Source organism: Ips typographus, linkage group LG12 (genome assembly GCF_016097725.1).
Source record: "Ips typographus isolate SLU linkage group LG12, UJ_Ityp_2.0, whole genome shotgun sequence".
NCBI lineage: Eukaryota > Metazoa > Arthropoda > Insecta > Coleoptera > Curculionidae > Ips > Ips typographus.
In genome coordinates this window covers 724,871-741,061 of record NC_138433.1, presented here as the reverse complement: position 1 = coordinate 741,061, position 16,191 = coordinate 724,871, and the positions used below count along the sequence as shown (strand labels likewise).

Genomic DNA, 16,191 nt, shown 5'->3' with positions numbered 1-16,191 from the left:
GAAATTCCCTACAACTTTTATTCTCTACACTTTTTTGTAGCTCTTTAAATAAAAGATCTACGCTCAGTCAAACTGGAGTTATTTAAAAAAAAAAAAGTTTGGTGCATCCAGTCACTTTCTGGCCTGGTAACACCCTTAAGTAGGCCCTTCAGGGCAAAAACACCTTAATACAATCTTGTAGAGGATGATATTCGCTACAGCGCTCAATTGTGACAGTTATTTTGACAATTGTCACGTGACCGTCTAGTTAAATAGTGTTCTACAATCAAATTGCAAAAATCAGGATTTAGAAACGTGTTTTGATATAAAACGTGTTTCTGAAGTTTATGACAGTTATTTTGACAATTGTCACTTCATAGTCTTGCTAAATAAGGTTCACGTGACAACTGTCACTAACGTCAAAACTGTCAAACTATGCTCTAAAGTTCAAAAAATTGGGATTTAAAAACGTTGTCTTGCAGTACTTAATATAAAACGTGTTTCTGAGAATTATGACGGTTTTTTTGACAATGGTCACGTGACTGTCTATCTAAATAGTGTTCTACAATCACGTGACAACTGTCACTATCGTCAAACCATGCTCTAAAGTTGCAAAAATCTGGGTTTAGAAAAGTCTTCTTGCAGTATTTGATACAAAACTTGTTTTTGAGATTTTTGATAGTTATTTTGATAATTGTCACGTGACTGTCTAGCTAAATAGTGTTCTACAATCACGTGACAACTACTACTAACATCAAAACTGTCAAACTGTGCTCAAAAGTTGCAAAAATCAGGATTCAGAAACGTTGTCTTGCAGTATTTGATATAAAACGTGTTTCTGAAAATTATAACAGTTATTTTGATAATTGTCACGTGACCGTATAGCTAAATAGTCTTCTACAATCACGTGACCACTGTCACTAACGTCAAAACTGTCAAACTGTGCTCAAAAGTTGCAAAAATCAGAGTTTAGAAACATTTTCTTGCAGTATTCGATACAAAGAGTGCTTTTGAGATTTATGACAGTTATTTTCATAATTATCACGTGACCGTCTAGCTAAATAGTCTTCTGAAATCACGTGACAACTGTTCCTAACGTCAAAACTGTCAAACCATGCTCTAAAGTTGCAAAAATCAGGATTTAGAAACGTTGTCTTGTAGTATTTGATATAAAACGTGTTTCTGAAAATTATGGCAGTTATTTTGACAATTGTCACGTGACTGTCTAGCTAAATAATGTTCTACAATCACGTGACAATTACCACTAACGTCAAAACTGTCAAGCCATGCACTAAAATTGCAAAAATCAGGATTTAGAAACGTTTGTTGCAGTATTTGATATAAAACGTGTTTTTGAGGTTTATGACAGTTATTTTCACAATTATCACGTGACCGTCTAGCTAAATAGTGTTCTACAATCACGTGACAACTGTCCCTAACGTCAAAACTGTTAAACTATGCTCTAAAGTTGCAAAAATCAGGATTCAGAAACGTTGCCTTGCAGTATTTGATATAAAACGTGTTTCTGAGAATTATAACAGTTATTTTGATAATTGTCACGTGACCGTATAGCTAAATAGTGTTCTAAAATCACGTGACAACTACCACTAACACTGTCAAACTGTGCTCAAAAGTTGCAAAAATCAAGGTTTAGAATCGTTTTCTTGCAGTATTCGATATAAAGAGTGCCTTTGAGATTTATGACAGTTATTTTCACAATTATCACGTGACCGTCTAGCTAAATACTCTTCTGAAATCACTTGACAATTGTCCCTAACGTCAAAATTGTTAAACTATGCTCTAAAATTGCAAAAATCAGGATTTAGAAACGTTTGTTGCAGCATTTGATATAAAACGTGTCTCTGAGGTTTATGACAGTTATTTTTCCAATTATCACGTGACCGTCTAGCTAAGTAGTGTTCTACAATCACGTGACAACTGTCACTAACGTCAAAACTGTCAAACCATGCTCTAAATTTGCAAAAATCAGGATTCAGAAACGTCTTCTTGCGGTATTCGATATAAAGAGTGCTTTTGAGATTTATGATTTTTGACAAGGGTCACGTGACTGCCTCGTTAAATTATCCTTTAAAACCACGTGATGTCTGTCACTAATGTCCAAACTTAAAAAACAATTATTAATGAAAAAAAAAAAAAAAGAAACAGTTGAATTAACGGGGAAAATACTGAATGCACGATGTAAAAACATATTTAAGCCATTACGTAATCTACTTTAGAGGAACATCCATCATGCCTCCTCCCCCGTGATCGGAATGAAGTCGTTCCCACCCTTCTAAGGGCACAATAGCCGAAATATTTACGGATACTTTGTCCCTCTAATTACGGACAGCGACAAAGATTGATCGGGTAAAGTACACAGTGGCCCTGCAATTACACAGGACGATTTCCTGAGCTTTCATTACCCCCGTATTGTTGGGCTTGCACAATGACTGTAAATGGGGGGGGGAAGAAGAAGAAGAAGCAAAAGAACAAGTTTGTATGCAGATAGCCAAATTCAGTTTGAAAATTGGATTATTCAGCGTTCCTCACGGACAATACGACTTATCTTCTTGTACGTAGTAAACAATAGGTTCGGAGACGTTCCAGTGTCAGACAATGGATCGGATCATTAAATATTCCGCATCACAAGCGATTTTTGCGCAAAAGGGGGCCTCCCAGCCCTATCTTAAGGCCTTAACAATAGGAGCCGGACTCGCGCAACGAGTTTTGATGAGCGCAAACAGATAAGGGCGCGGACAATACGCACGTCACTCAAATGATTAATTAGCCTCGTTCCTATTCTTTTGCGGTGTCTCTCATACCAGGTAAATCGTCCGTTTCATGGTATTTGAAATCAGTACTTTTGATGCTTTACAGCTCTACGGCTGTCATTTTGACAGTTGCCTATGCAGTTTGTACGACACATGTCACTAAATTACGTCAGTGAGAGTGTCCTAAATTGGTTCAGCTACAGAGTCGGTTGAATGGGGAAAATTGTACAGAATTTTAACCGGTTTCTTAAAAAATTCATTGACAGGCAATAATATACAGGGTGTCTCATATGAATTGGCTTTCCTTGGATACAAACTTTGGTCCTGAATAATCTCAGAAACTGTACCGCTTTTACTAATGTAGTGACAGTGACTTGACGTGACAGAGTGGAGATTGACGTTTGACGTTTTAAAAGACAAGAGAGTGGAAAGGCTACACTAAGTAACTGAATTAATTACTTTTCCAAGATCGGTTCGTATCTGAATCATCATTTACATACCGGGGATGATGAAAGCTTTGAACTTTTTTTCACTCCTTGGGGCCCCTATTTTGATTAGAGGTCCAGTATCCGGCCCGGTGTAATACGTCCCGGAAAACGGTGATTTTCGTGCCGGGGAAAGAAAAGCGCGTGTACAGGACGAACAAACGAAATCAGCGGCTTTTGTCGCCCTTTATCGGGCAATAATCGAGTTACGCGCCTGTTCTGTAATTAGATCCTTCAGAAGTCGGACGCCCCAGACGGCAAAAGGGGCGTCTTTCTGGAACAATGACGCAATCAATGTAACAAGAAGGACAGCCGGATTCAATTATTGGTTGCGGTCACCTTCGAAGGCACTGTACTAATGGATGCGGCGTGCCCTTTTCTCCTTCCCCCCCCCCACACCCTTTTATACCTTTCGGACCACTTTACAACTACATCATCCAGTAAAAAATTTGATTGGTCAATAATTAAGGTTGTAGTAGGCTGTGGATTAGCGTCATTGGCTATAAATCCATCAGGGCCTACTAACTTTTAGAAAAACTAGGCTGGGGAATGTCAGAACAACCAAAAGATTGAACCATCAAGCCAATTCTAACGATTACATACGTCATACACATCATCCAGTAAAAAATTGAATTTGATTGGTCAATAATTAAGATTGTAGTAGGCTGTGGATTAGCGTCATTGGCTATAAATCCATCAGGGCCTACTAACTTTTAGAAAAACTAGGCTGGGGAATGTCAGAACGACCGAAAGATTGAATCGTCAAGCCAATTCTAACGATTACCTGCGCGGATTGTTTAATTGAGAAATAATTCGGAGGATTAGATCACACGATCCGACAACATACGAAGGGCACAATACCTGCCCTATTGTGCCCTTAACCCCATGCGGAGCGTTTGTTTGGCACATCCTATTATAAATGCGCCCTTATACACGTCTGACCGGATTCCCTTTTCTTGTCTTTTCGCATTGTTACGCGAATTTAGGGCAAAATGGACACCTGAACCTGAATTTTTGTTATTATACACATACTGGGGATGGTTTGAAAGTAATTTGATTCTTTCGGTGTTTTTTTTTTGCCAATTTCTGTCATTATTTATAATATGATCTAATTTAACGTCCTCTAGCGGTCAAACGCTACAACTGAGCCGTGTCACCTCCACGTCACGTGACAATCCTATTCATTGGCTATTTACGGTCCTGTGTTGTTTTTAATGTTACAGTGCACCAAAACTTCAACTTGCAATAACTCAGCTGGTTTTTGAGGTACAGCAACGATAAACCACTCAAAAAATCCCTTTTTTTCGCCTCTTTCTAGTGGTGTCCCCCAAAACTACCTTATCAGTCTCTATTATACAGAGTGAGTTAAAAAAATTGTATTAAAGTTTGGCCACCCTGTATGTAGTTCCGGTGGGATTTGATCGGTTCAAAGCCCAGATTTAGTTTCTTTGACCTTTTTTACGCAATTTTCACCCTGTGCACTTTTTCTGTATCTTTACTAGTTTACGAGATATTCCAGAAACTTCGTTTTTCTCTAGAAAAACCCTCAACTTTTTGACTGCCAATATCTCAGTTGTTTTTTGAGATACAGCAACCCTAAAACACTCAAAAAATCCCTTTTTTTTCGCCTCTTTCTACTGGTGTCCCCCAAAACTACCTTATCGGTCTGTATTATACAGGGTGAGTTAAAAAAAATAGTATTAAAGTTTGGTCACCCTGTATGAAGTTCCGGTGGGATTTTGTCGGTTCAAAGCCCAGATTTAGTTTCTTTGACCTTTTTTACGCAATTTTCACCCTGTGCACTTTTTCTGTATCTCTACTAGTTTACGAGATATTCCAGAAAATTCATTTAGGGGACCATTAGAAACTTCATTTTTCTCTAGAAAAAATCTCAACTTTTTGACTACCAATTTCTCAGACGTTTTTTGAGATACAGCAACGATAAACCACTCAAAAAAATCCTTTTTTCCTCCTCTTTCCACTGGTATGCCCCAAAACTACCTTATCCGTCTCTGTTATACAGGGTGAGCCAAAAAAGTGGAGAAAAAACAGTTCCAGTGTTCTCTAAAGTATATTGGCCTTTTTTCAAAATTTCTAAACAATTAACCAGCCCAGTCAACACATTCTTTCTTTTGTTCTGAGTACTAAAAGGTGTAATTCTTCTTTAAAAACGTGTTGGCACTTAATGTGTCTTCTTTTAAATTTTCAATTAGGCACATTAGTCAACTAACATTCTTCCATTCTCAATATAATTTGGCACTTCGTGCGTCTTCTTTTAAAATTTCTGGGCGTTTAGCCAGCTCGTTTCTTTCTCTTCTCTGACACTGTAAGAAAAATGTGGTTTGTCGTCTAGTGAATAGTGTAGAATGGTTGATTTGGCAACTCTGCAAGCTAATTCCCGTCCAAATGGTGGCGGAACTAACAAAAGTCCGTTTTGTAAGCGCGATTATAAATCATTTAAATCCTGGTAGCGCGCAGGTTACAATTCAACCGAACACAATAGAATATTTCGTAGTATTGTCGCGCCTAAGGTGATATAGTGTTACGGAACATGGCGATTACCAGATTATTAATGACGCGTCAGATTGCCGGCATTAATGCGCATCCATTCCGCTTTTGTTGGCCTTCCTTTTTAAGTAGCCAAAGAGCTACCGGAGGGCGCTTTACCAGTTTTACTAACGCGCCTTTGTATCCGTTCTCCCCTTTTATATCAGCTGAAATCACTTTCTTTTTCTGTTTCGTCGTCTATCGAAAAAGCCCGCCGAATACGCATTGTAATCGCTAAGTACAAAACCAGCTGATTAATGACTCGTTTTACAACCACGACCTAATTCGACTCGAACGAACGAAAAATCATCGAAAGTACAGCATGTACCATCCAGTGACACCGTATATCATTTCATTGATCCGCGTTGTTGTTCATTAGATGAGTTTGAATGTGAACCTAACCTCACTTTGACACCTCAAATGTCAAAAATTACAACTTTTAAGTTTTTCACTGAAAAATTCACAAAAATCAATTTTTCCAATTTAGGTGAGTTTACTGACTTTACCTGTCAGATTTGTAGGGTTAAAGCAGCCCCTAAAAAGAGGGTTTTCAACTTCGGTTAACACATTTAAGTCCTTTCAAACTGCAACACCAACATAATCCAGGTATGAAAGCTTAAGCTTTAATAACCACAAACCAATAAAAACCCTTGTCTTGTATGTTCATTTGTATTACTAAAATTATGTATAAGGGCCAAACTTGGAATTAATTGGGATTGTCGCTCCGAGACAACTAAGTGACAGTTGACAGTGGAGATTTGACATTGTTGACAGAGTCCAACGCGTTCCGTATTACAATGAGTTACTCCGGTGTCCCCACAACATCAATTTGAATTTATACAGCGTTTTTAATTAAATTTTTGTTTTTTCTTCGGGCAGGGGCATTAAGAACCACGTTTTGCCAACTACTTAAGCAAATAAATTACTGGAAATTTATTGTCACTAAGTCGTGGTTCGTGGTTATGAAACACTGTTGTGCGTTAATATTTTTTCTCTTATTTATTATCTCGGGACAGATTTCTGTGGCTTTGATTTATGCCCTGCCGCCACTAGGAATACAGTTGAAAATTTGCATAAACGGACACTACGTTTATCTTGTAGCAGGTTGCTCCGGTCTCGCATTGGCTTTTCCGCGAACGAAGGACTAATCTGCGGCTCGTTTCGTGCGACCCCCAAAAAAACCTCAAACGGGATGACTTGCTCCCTGTTTTTTCTCGCGAGCGCTTTCCTCAATGCATTCGTGCAATCTCGGATGACTCGGCCAGAATCACTAAATCGTTTAAATAAGCATTTGATAATGGGATCACTTTATGTAACCCGGGGTCCTATTGTGTTGGCCGCTTATCTAGTTTGTTACACGTCATCGCCGCTACCGGTCTCTTCTCTGTCTGCTGTTGTTAATGATCATTTTCCGATGCGAACCAGATAACTTTATTAAATTGTTGTAATTGGATTGATGATCTACCACCAAACTGTCATCCTCTATATAATATACGCGATGATTCACTTTGAAATTCACCGCCTTAAAAAGGTCAGCATGTACCGTCCAGTGACACTTTCATTTCATTGATCCGGTTAACTGATCAATTAGTAGAGTTTTAAAGTGGACCTAACCTCACTTTCACACCAAAAGTCATACTCTCAAGAGATTTTAAATTAATTCGGTTTTTTTCACTGAAAACCCCAAAAATATGAAATGTCTGGACTTATAAAGGTTTAGCCAAACTGCCACATGGAACGAATCCAGGTATGAAAGCTTTCGCCACCCGCAGATAAATTAAAACCCTTTGATACTCTAATGTTAGGTTAGGCTTTGAAGAACTGTCCACTGTGCAGGACTTTCAAAAGAAAACACCTTTTCCAAGCAGTGTTTACGTACGAATTTAATTACAAGTGATACGGTCAGCTGTAAAACAGTATGCCCCATCCATCAATGACCCTAGTCATTTCAATATATTAGTTCACCATAAATGCTCTTAAACGTTAATCAGACCCAAAAAATTAAAATAATGAGTTGAAAAGTCTTATCAATTGAAATATGGCATGTCCCATCCAGTGATACGTGATGCTAGTTCATTCAAAGTTGACCCCTAACCTCACTTTCACACCAAATGTCATGAGTTTTTAAACAAGTTTGTTTTTTTAGTGAAAAACCCTAAAAATTAGTGAAAAAAGTGTTGTTTTAGTGTTTGGTGCGCACACGAGAAGATTTGACACCCACCTGGTGCTGTTGGGTGTTAAGGAACCAGGAAAACATTATCAAGCACTTAAATGTAAGTAGTTCCATCTTATCTGTGTTTCCAATCATTGGGGTTGTTTGCTTTTAAAACTGTTTTCATAGTTAGGCCCCGATTTTGCCTTGTATTAGTGTTCTTAAAAGCAGTAAAATAATGATTTACCGTTCAGACTATTTACCTTCAAATCTGCGAAATCCAGGTATGAAAGCTTATGCCACCTACAGATAAACTGAAACCCATTGATGCTCTAATGTTAGGTTAGGCTTTGAAGAATGCAGAACTGCCCACTGTGCAGGACTTTTAAAAGAAAACACCTTTTCCAAGCAGTGTTTACGTTCTTAATGCCCTCAGTCAACCCAATCTAGTGTTTTCTGTCTGTTTCCAGAATAAACATTCAGTTAAAAGTGATACTGTCAGCTGTAATATAATATGCTCCATCCATGAATTATTATATTTGCCATAAATGCTTTTAAACGTTAATTCACCCAAAAAATGAAAACGAGTTGAAAAGTCTTATCAATTGTAATATGGCATGTCCCATCCAGGGATACTATGCTAGTTCATTGATTCGAATCGAGCAGTTGAAAGTAGACACCTAACCTCACTTTAACACCAAATGTCATGAGTGTGTAAACAAGTTTGTTTTTTTAGTGAAAAACCATAAAAATTAGTGAAAAAAGTGTTGTTCTAGGGTTTGGTGCATACACGAGAAGATTCACACCCACCTGGAGCTGTTGGGTGTTAAGGCAAATAACCAGGAAAACATTATTAAGCACTTGAATGTAAGTAGTTAGTAGTAGCCCCAATGTTGCCCTGTATTAGTGCTCCTAAAAGCAGTAAAATAATGATTTACCGTTTATAAGATATTCAGATTATTTACCTTCAAATCTGCGGAATCCAGGTATGAAAGCTTTTGCCACCCACAGATAAACTAAAACCTTTTGATACTCTAATGTTAGGTTAGGCTTTGAAGAATGCAGAACTGCCCACTGTGCAGGACTTTCAAAAGAAAACACTTTTTCCAGTTTACGTTCATAACGCCCTCAGTCAACCCAATCTAGTGTTTTCTGTGTGTTTCTAGAATACTACTAACACTAAAAGTTCTGAAAACACTAAAAGCTGTTTTTAAAATACTACTAACACTGCTGTAATTTACGCAAATACTGCTGCACATATGAATTTACCCTAAAATACCCCTAAACGTTAATTCACCCAAAACAATTGAGTTGAACAGTCTTATGAATTGAAATACGACGTGTCCCATCCAGTGATACTATGCTAGTTCATTGATTCGAATCAAACAGTTGAAAGTTAACCTCACTTTCACACCAAATGTCATGAGTGTGTAAACAAGTTTGTTTTTTTAGTGAAAAACCATAAAAATTAGTGATAAAAGTGTTGTTTTAGGGTTTGGTGCATACACGAGAAGATTCACACCCACCTGGAGCTGTTGGATGTTAAGGCAAATAACCAGGAAAACATTATTAAGCACTTGAATGTAAGTAGTTAGTAGGAGCCCCAATGTTGCCCTGTATTAGTGCTCCTAAAAGCAGTAAAATAATGATTTACCGTTTATAAGATATTCAGAGTATTTACCTTCAAATCTGCGGGAGGGCTAAAAAAAAGTTAATAGCAATGCCCCGGGTTGTTTTCTCCCTCTTAACTTCGATTAAGCGGAGGCATGTCTCGAACAAACGACGCCTTCCCGAAAAAATGTGTTTACTTTTGATTTCCTGAAGGAGAAATACACGTTTATCCAGCAGATAAGGGGGGTAATGAGTTTGGCCCGAAACATGTTTGCAAACTGGTCGATGTTCTAAATCAACTTAACTAGAAAAACGGGCGCATTGAAATCGGCCGAACAGGTAATCAGCATCAGTGTGCACGGCCATAATTAAATGAAAGTTTCGCATTGAAGATGTTTGCGATTGTGGGCACATTAAATCATTTCGCTAAATAGTAACGATGGTGGGAAACGAATCGAGTGACCGCAAATCCGGAAAGTTAGCCATAATTAGCCACCACTTAACTGAGGAAAAACCACCTGCTGTTGTCACACATTATTCCGGCAGCGATCTATGTTTTCGACAACGGTTAACGCCCTTACAAAAGGGCCTTGTGAACAAGTAAACGATTTAGATGGAAAGGGTCGAAGGTATTGTTTCGACCCTACAATTGGGGTAGGGGGGAGGGGAAAATGTCCCGAAATTGTGCACATTGTTTCGTAAATTGTTTTTTTAAAGTTTCAAAAGTGGGGGGGGGGGGCAAAGTGACAATAATAACACAGTGAATTTCATTATATTCAAGCTGCAGGCAGTAGAAATTACTAAATCTATACACGGTAGCACTTGTTGGCGAGACTTTGCAGAGGCGTGCACCTTAATTACCCATTTTACACGCTTCGCTCTGTTTTGTTAATAGATTGCAATAACCTGAGTGCGAGAGAGAGAAGGGTGAAAAGCAGTGTCGCCGAACGCATAACTTATATTGTGGTTGCCTAACCACTTTTGGTTTATTCATGCATTCGAGCATCAATCATTATAGACAGCCGGTTCAAAAAAAAACTAAGGAAATAACTAGACAAACATTAATTTTTAGGTTATGTGGATGGCTTTTCCCAGTTCGAAATGGTCGCGTTTGATGGTATTTCAGCCGAAAACCGGTAACGCGATGAGTCTGTACTGTGTTCTCCATAAAGAGCGAAATTAATGCTCGGACCTGGACCGTTAATGTCCTCTAATCTGATGCAAAACCGGCAGTAAACGCTTACGGAATCTCCCGACTATTAATTTCGTAGACTCGGCCGTATATTAAAAAGGACAATAACTATATACCGGGTCCCGACAAGGGACATTAGCCACTTGGACGCTGAATATCTTTCTTTCGAGTTTCAACGGTGATAAATACCAGTCAGTGCCTTTTTGTTTTGCGTTCACGTGACTTAAAAACTGTCCGATTTGTTGTCACATTAACTGAAATGTGGCGTGTCCCATCTAGGCATTATGCGTCATTTCGTTGATGTGGTGTGATTAGTCAAGAAAAGCAGCTTTCGGGTTCGCATTCCCAAATTGCCCACTGTGCTGTATAATCAAATGGATTTTAAAAGGTGTGACTCTTTTCATGTCATAACCAAATCCCACAGGTCACGTGACTGTAAATGGCAAAATACTGTTCTAGGGTCACGTGACCGTTTTTCAATTTGAACTGAGATTTTTAAAATTACTCAAAACCGGAAGCCTAAAGGACACGTGACTTTTTTACAGTAAAAATAGTCGCATGACGATTTTCATTGATCATATATATTTTAAAAGTCACGTGTGTTTTAATACCAAAACGGAATCCCAAAGGTCACGTGACTGTAAATGGCAACAATGTCGTTTACAGGGTCACGTGACCGTTTTTCAGTATAAACTGAGATTTTTTAAATTACGTGACTCGTTTTAATGTGTAAATCGTCGCGTGACGATTTTCATTGATCGAATTTAATTTTTAGTTCACGTGACTGTTTTGTAACTTCAAAACAAATCCTGTAGGTCACACGATTCTTTCAAGATTAAAAATGGATTTTATAATGTCACGTGACAGTTTTAAATGTCAAAATGTTATTTAAAGGAACGCTTGGTCGTTTTTCACTTTCTTGTCACTCTATTTACAGTGCAATGAGCCACGTGACGATTTTCAATTATTTTACCGTCAAAACCGGAAGTCTAAAAGTCACGTGACTGTTTTTGATGTCTAAAGATTACTTGAAGAGTCACGTGACTTTTTTACAGTGAAAATAGTCGCATGACGATTTTCAATAATGAAATATATTTTAAAAGATGACGTTACTGTAAATGGCAACAATGTCGTTTACGGGGTCACGTGACCGTTTTTTCAGTTTGAACTGAGATTTTTTAAATTACGTGACTCGTTTTAATGTGTAAATTGTCACGTGACGATCTTGAATAATCGAATTTAATTTTTTAGTTCACTTGACTTTTTGTAACTTCAAAACAAATCCTGTAGGTCACGTGATTCTTTCAAGATTAAAAATGGATTTTATAATGTCACGTGACTGTTTTAAATGTCAAAATGTTATTTAAAGGAACGCCTGGTCGTTTTTCACTCTCTTTATAGTGCAATGTGACGATTTTCAATCATTTTCACGTCAAAACCGGAAGCCTACAGGTCACGTGACTGTTTTAGATGTCAAAATACTATTTGAGTAGTTAACGTGACTTTTTTACAGTCGCATGACGATTTTCAATCATCGAATGTATTTTAAAAGGTCACGTGATTCTTTTTTAATACCTAAACGGAATCCGATAGGTCACGTGACAAAAAGGGCCGTTTTCTTTCGGTGTGTGATTTCGGATACAAACTCGGTATGATTCAAAATGTCACGTGACCACCATGTGATTTTAAAATTATGGTGTCATGTGATTTTTGGATCATAACGCGTTTGGATCCGAAATCATGTTGTTTGTTTTACACGCCGTTTACAGGGGTCACGTGACCATTTTTCAGTTTGAACTGAGTTTTGTCACTTTTTTCGCTTAGGAATTAAAAATAAGAAAATGGCGTCATGTGGCTTACCTATAAGGTGCTCTAACTCCGCCAGGGGGCACTTTTCGACTACAGTTTATATGACACTTTGGAGTTTATTTGTAACGTACTTTCCACTCTTGAATTATCCTACAACATCCTCCATCGTTGTGAATTGAATCAGTTAGTTGTTTTTGCACCTTGGTCACTTTTATATCTGCTCTTGTAAAATTAGGAGCCATCAGAACTTTGCTCTGGCTTCATAAACTTTCTTCCAGCAGTTTTAAGGTGAAAACAGCACCAAGTCATCCAGAATACTCGTCCACGCCTCTGAGACGTTGTAGAATAACGTTTACATAGTTTTGTAACCAAACATTGACCACAGAACTACTTTTAACGGAATAAACTCTACCTGGTTGGCTCTAAAAAGAAACTCGAACAGACATTGACGCCAATTGTAATGACTTTGCCCGCATCCAAGAACAACAAACAAGAAAGTACCGAGGCGCCCGTCTTCCACCTATAATAGTACCGAGTCCTGTTAGGCTTTGATTGATCTGCTCGTTCTGTCTACCTTATTAAAATGCGTTTTATTTATATAATAATAAAACAATAAGTGGTGCGTAAAACGGTTGCGGAATGCTGATACCATTATACGGATAAAACGCTCGGTTACTAACTCGTTTCTCAGATTATATTGCATGATAACTTGGTACCATTTTAAGATCAAAAAGTGCTAGTTTTGAATTCGACATGAGTTCGCTAGAACGTTTCGTTTTCCACCGGCCATCATCAGGATTTTTTCGGTTTTCTAATGGATCGCATAACAAGGCATCAAAGAAGAAGAAAAAGAGGAGATGCGGGCCTGTTATAGTTGCTCGGACGAGGTGCGGCCGTTGCATCTTCAACCGAGGAAAGCATGAAAAATGGAAACACGTTTGTTACTCGAAGAATGCGGGATGTAAATCAAAACTCGACGCAATTTATCTACTGTATATGGTGAATACGACATTAGAGCGAACTGGCGCCTGGTTGTTCCCCTCTCTCTTTCACCTGCGCACACACCAGCCATCTTCGTTTATTCCAGTGTTCTAATTTACCTTCACAGATCAATAAAGACATAATTCACAAAAATGCCATTAAAACAGATTTGGGTAATAATTACAGAGCCACCGATAATAAATTGTAACAAAAGATAATTAAAGATTGTATCTGTGGCAAGGCACAGAGGGGCTGCGATAAGGATTCCTTCTTCCCTGCCAAAAAAAAAATAAAATTCTTGATTTTAATACTTTGGCTGTTACAAAGTGGTACATCCTTATACGTCGCTGTATGACAAGTCAAGTCTTAATTAACTCCGCTTAATTGGTGTGTGATATTAATTAAGCAGGTTTGTCTGTTGCATTTTAATGTATTAGGGATGCCAAAACTCGATAATTTAAAACCACGTTGTAGGGTTAAAATGTCTCGTTAACTCAAGTACGGCATGTCCCATCCAGGGATGTGATGCTAGTTCATTGAAATCAACTGAAAGTAAACCTAACCTCACTTTTAGGCTAAATGTCAGTTTGTTAACAATTTGTGTTTTTTTTTCAGTGAAAAACCATAAAATTGATAGAAACAAGGGTTGTTTCACGGTTTGGTGCCTGCACAAGACGAGTTTCCACGCAGCTGAAGCGCCTGTTACCAGGAAAAGCCCAGAAAAACGTTATTGAGAACTTCCGTGTAAGTAGTTGAATCTTATCTGTTTTCAAATTAGTTATTGCATTTAAATTGTGTCCCTGTCAGTGGTTTGTTATATTAAAGCAGTCCCACAACGTGGTAAACAGTGATTTTACGCAAATACTGCTAATATGGATTGATCTTTAAGCTTTGTGGGTGTTGTAGAATGTCAATGCTAATTTCAATTGAGGGCAAACCCCTAAAAAAACACCTCCAAAAGGACCAATTTCGACTTGCCTAAGTCACAGTCTGAGTGTAGACAATTGTTAGAGGGGCTGTTAATAATCCCCAGTCCGTATTTAGCAAAAATTTTCACACTTTTGATGAGAAAAAACTTAATAAATCTCGTGCTGTTGGCTTACGAACTGAAGTACGGCATGTCCTATCCAGTGACGCTCAGGCATTTTATTGAACCGGATTATTGAACTGAACGTGATTCTAACCTTACTCTAGGACTAAATATCAGTGTGCTGTTGAGTTTTTAAATTTTGTTGCGATAAACAAAAAATTTAATTGAAAAAGTTGTGTTAACTGAAATACGGCGTGTCTCGTCCAGGGATGTCATGCTAGTTCAGTGATCCGTTCACCTAACCTCACTTTTAGACTAAATGTCAGTTTGCTGAATTTTGTAAACAATTTGTATTTTTTCCAGTGGAAACCGATAAAAATGCATGAACAAAGGGTTGTTTCACGGTTTGGTGCCCGCACAAGACGAGTTTACACGCAGCTGAAGCGCCTGTTACCAGTTAAGCTCAGGAAAACCTTATGGAGGACTTCCATGTAAGTAGTTTAGTATGGAGAATGCCATAAGAAAGGAAATAACGTAAAAATATGAATTTTTCCTGCGAAAAAGTTATTCATCCAACCATATTTTAGTAAAAGTAAGTTAAATAAACAATCTGACATCGATTTCATCAAAAAAGAACTAGAAATACGGTGGCACCTAAAGTGCACCAGAACCTCTTATCTGTTTTCAAATTAGTTATTGCATTTAAATTGTGTCCCTGTCAGTGGTTTGTTAGATTAAAGCAGTCCCTCAGCGAAGTAAACAGTGATTTTACGCAAATACTGCTCATATGGATTTGTCTTTAAGCTGTGTGTTTACTATTAGGAATAAGGTCACATTCTAAGCGCCCTTGAAGGGTAAAATTTTCAGAGATCAAAGCTAGAATGTCAATGCTAATAGTATTGGTTACATTACTTTTGAAATTTTTCTATTTCAATTGAGGGCAAACCTAAGTCATAGTCTGAGTGTAGATAATTGTTAGAGGGGCTGTTAATAATCCCAAGTCCGTATTTAGCAAAATTTTTCAAACTTTTGATGAGAAAAAACTTAATAAATCTCGTGCTGTTGGCTTACGAACTGAAGTACGGCATGTCCTATCCAGTGACGCTCAGGCATTTTATTGAACCGGATTATTGAACTGAACGTGATTCTAACCTTACTCTAGGACTAAATATCAGTGTGCTGTTGAGTTTTTAGATTTTGTTGCGATAAACAAAAAATTTAATTGAAAAAGTTGTGTTAACTGAAATACGGCGTGTCTCGTCCAGGGATGTCATGCTAGTTCAGTGATCCGTTCACCTAACCTCACTTTTAGACTAAATGTCAGTTTGCTGAATTTTGTAAACAATTTGTATTTTTTTCAGTGGAAACCGATAAAAATGCATAGAAAAAGGGTTGTTTCACGGTTTGGTGCCCGCACAAGACGAGTTTACACGCAGCTGAAGCGCCTGTTACCAGTTAAGCTCAGGAAAACCTTATGGAGGACTTCCATGTAAGTAGTTTAGTATGGAGAATGCCATAAGAAAGGAAATAACGTAAAAATATGAATTTTTCCTGCGAAAAAGTTATTCATCCAACCATATTTTAGTAAAAGTAAGTTAAATAAACAATCTGACATCGATTTCATCAAAAAGGAA

General features: G+C 37.9%; 2 long non-coding RNA genes across 2 annotated transcripts in view; both read left to right on the top strand.

The window, feature by feature from the left end:
* The first annotated feature begins 6,899 nt into the window (after positions 1-6,899).
* Positions 6,900-7,753, top strand: LOC145736569 (uncharacterized). Its single transcript, XR_014180010.1, has 2 exons — positions 6,900-7,529; positions 7,588-7,753. It is a non-coding gene; the product is annotated as an uncharacterized LOC145736569 (long non-coding RNA).
* A 1,463-nt stretch (positions 7,754-9,216) lies between these two features.
* The window catches only part of LOC145736564 (uncharacterized), a 28,213-nt gene continuing 21,238 nt past the window's right edge, over positions 9,217-16,191 (top strand). The window contains exons 1-4 of the long non-coding RNA XR_014180005.1: positions 9,217-9,517; positions 14,143-14,271; positions 14,921-15,048; positions 15,919-16,046. This is a non-coding gene — a long non-coding RNA (uncharacterized LOC145736564). The remainder of the gene's footprint in view (positions 9,518-14,142; positions 14,272-14,920; positions 15,049-15,918; positions 16,047-16,191) is intronic.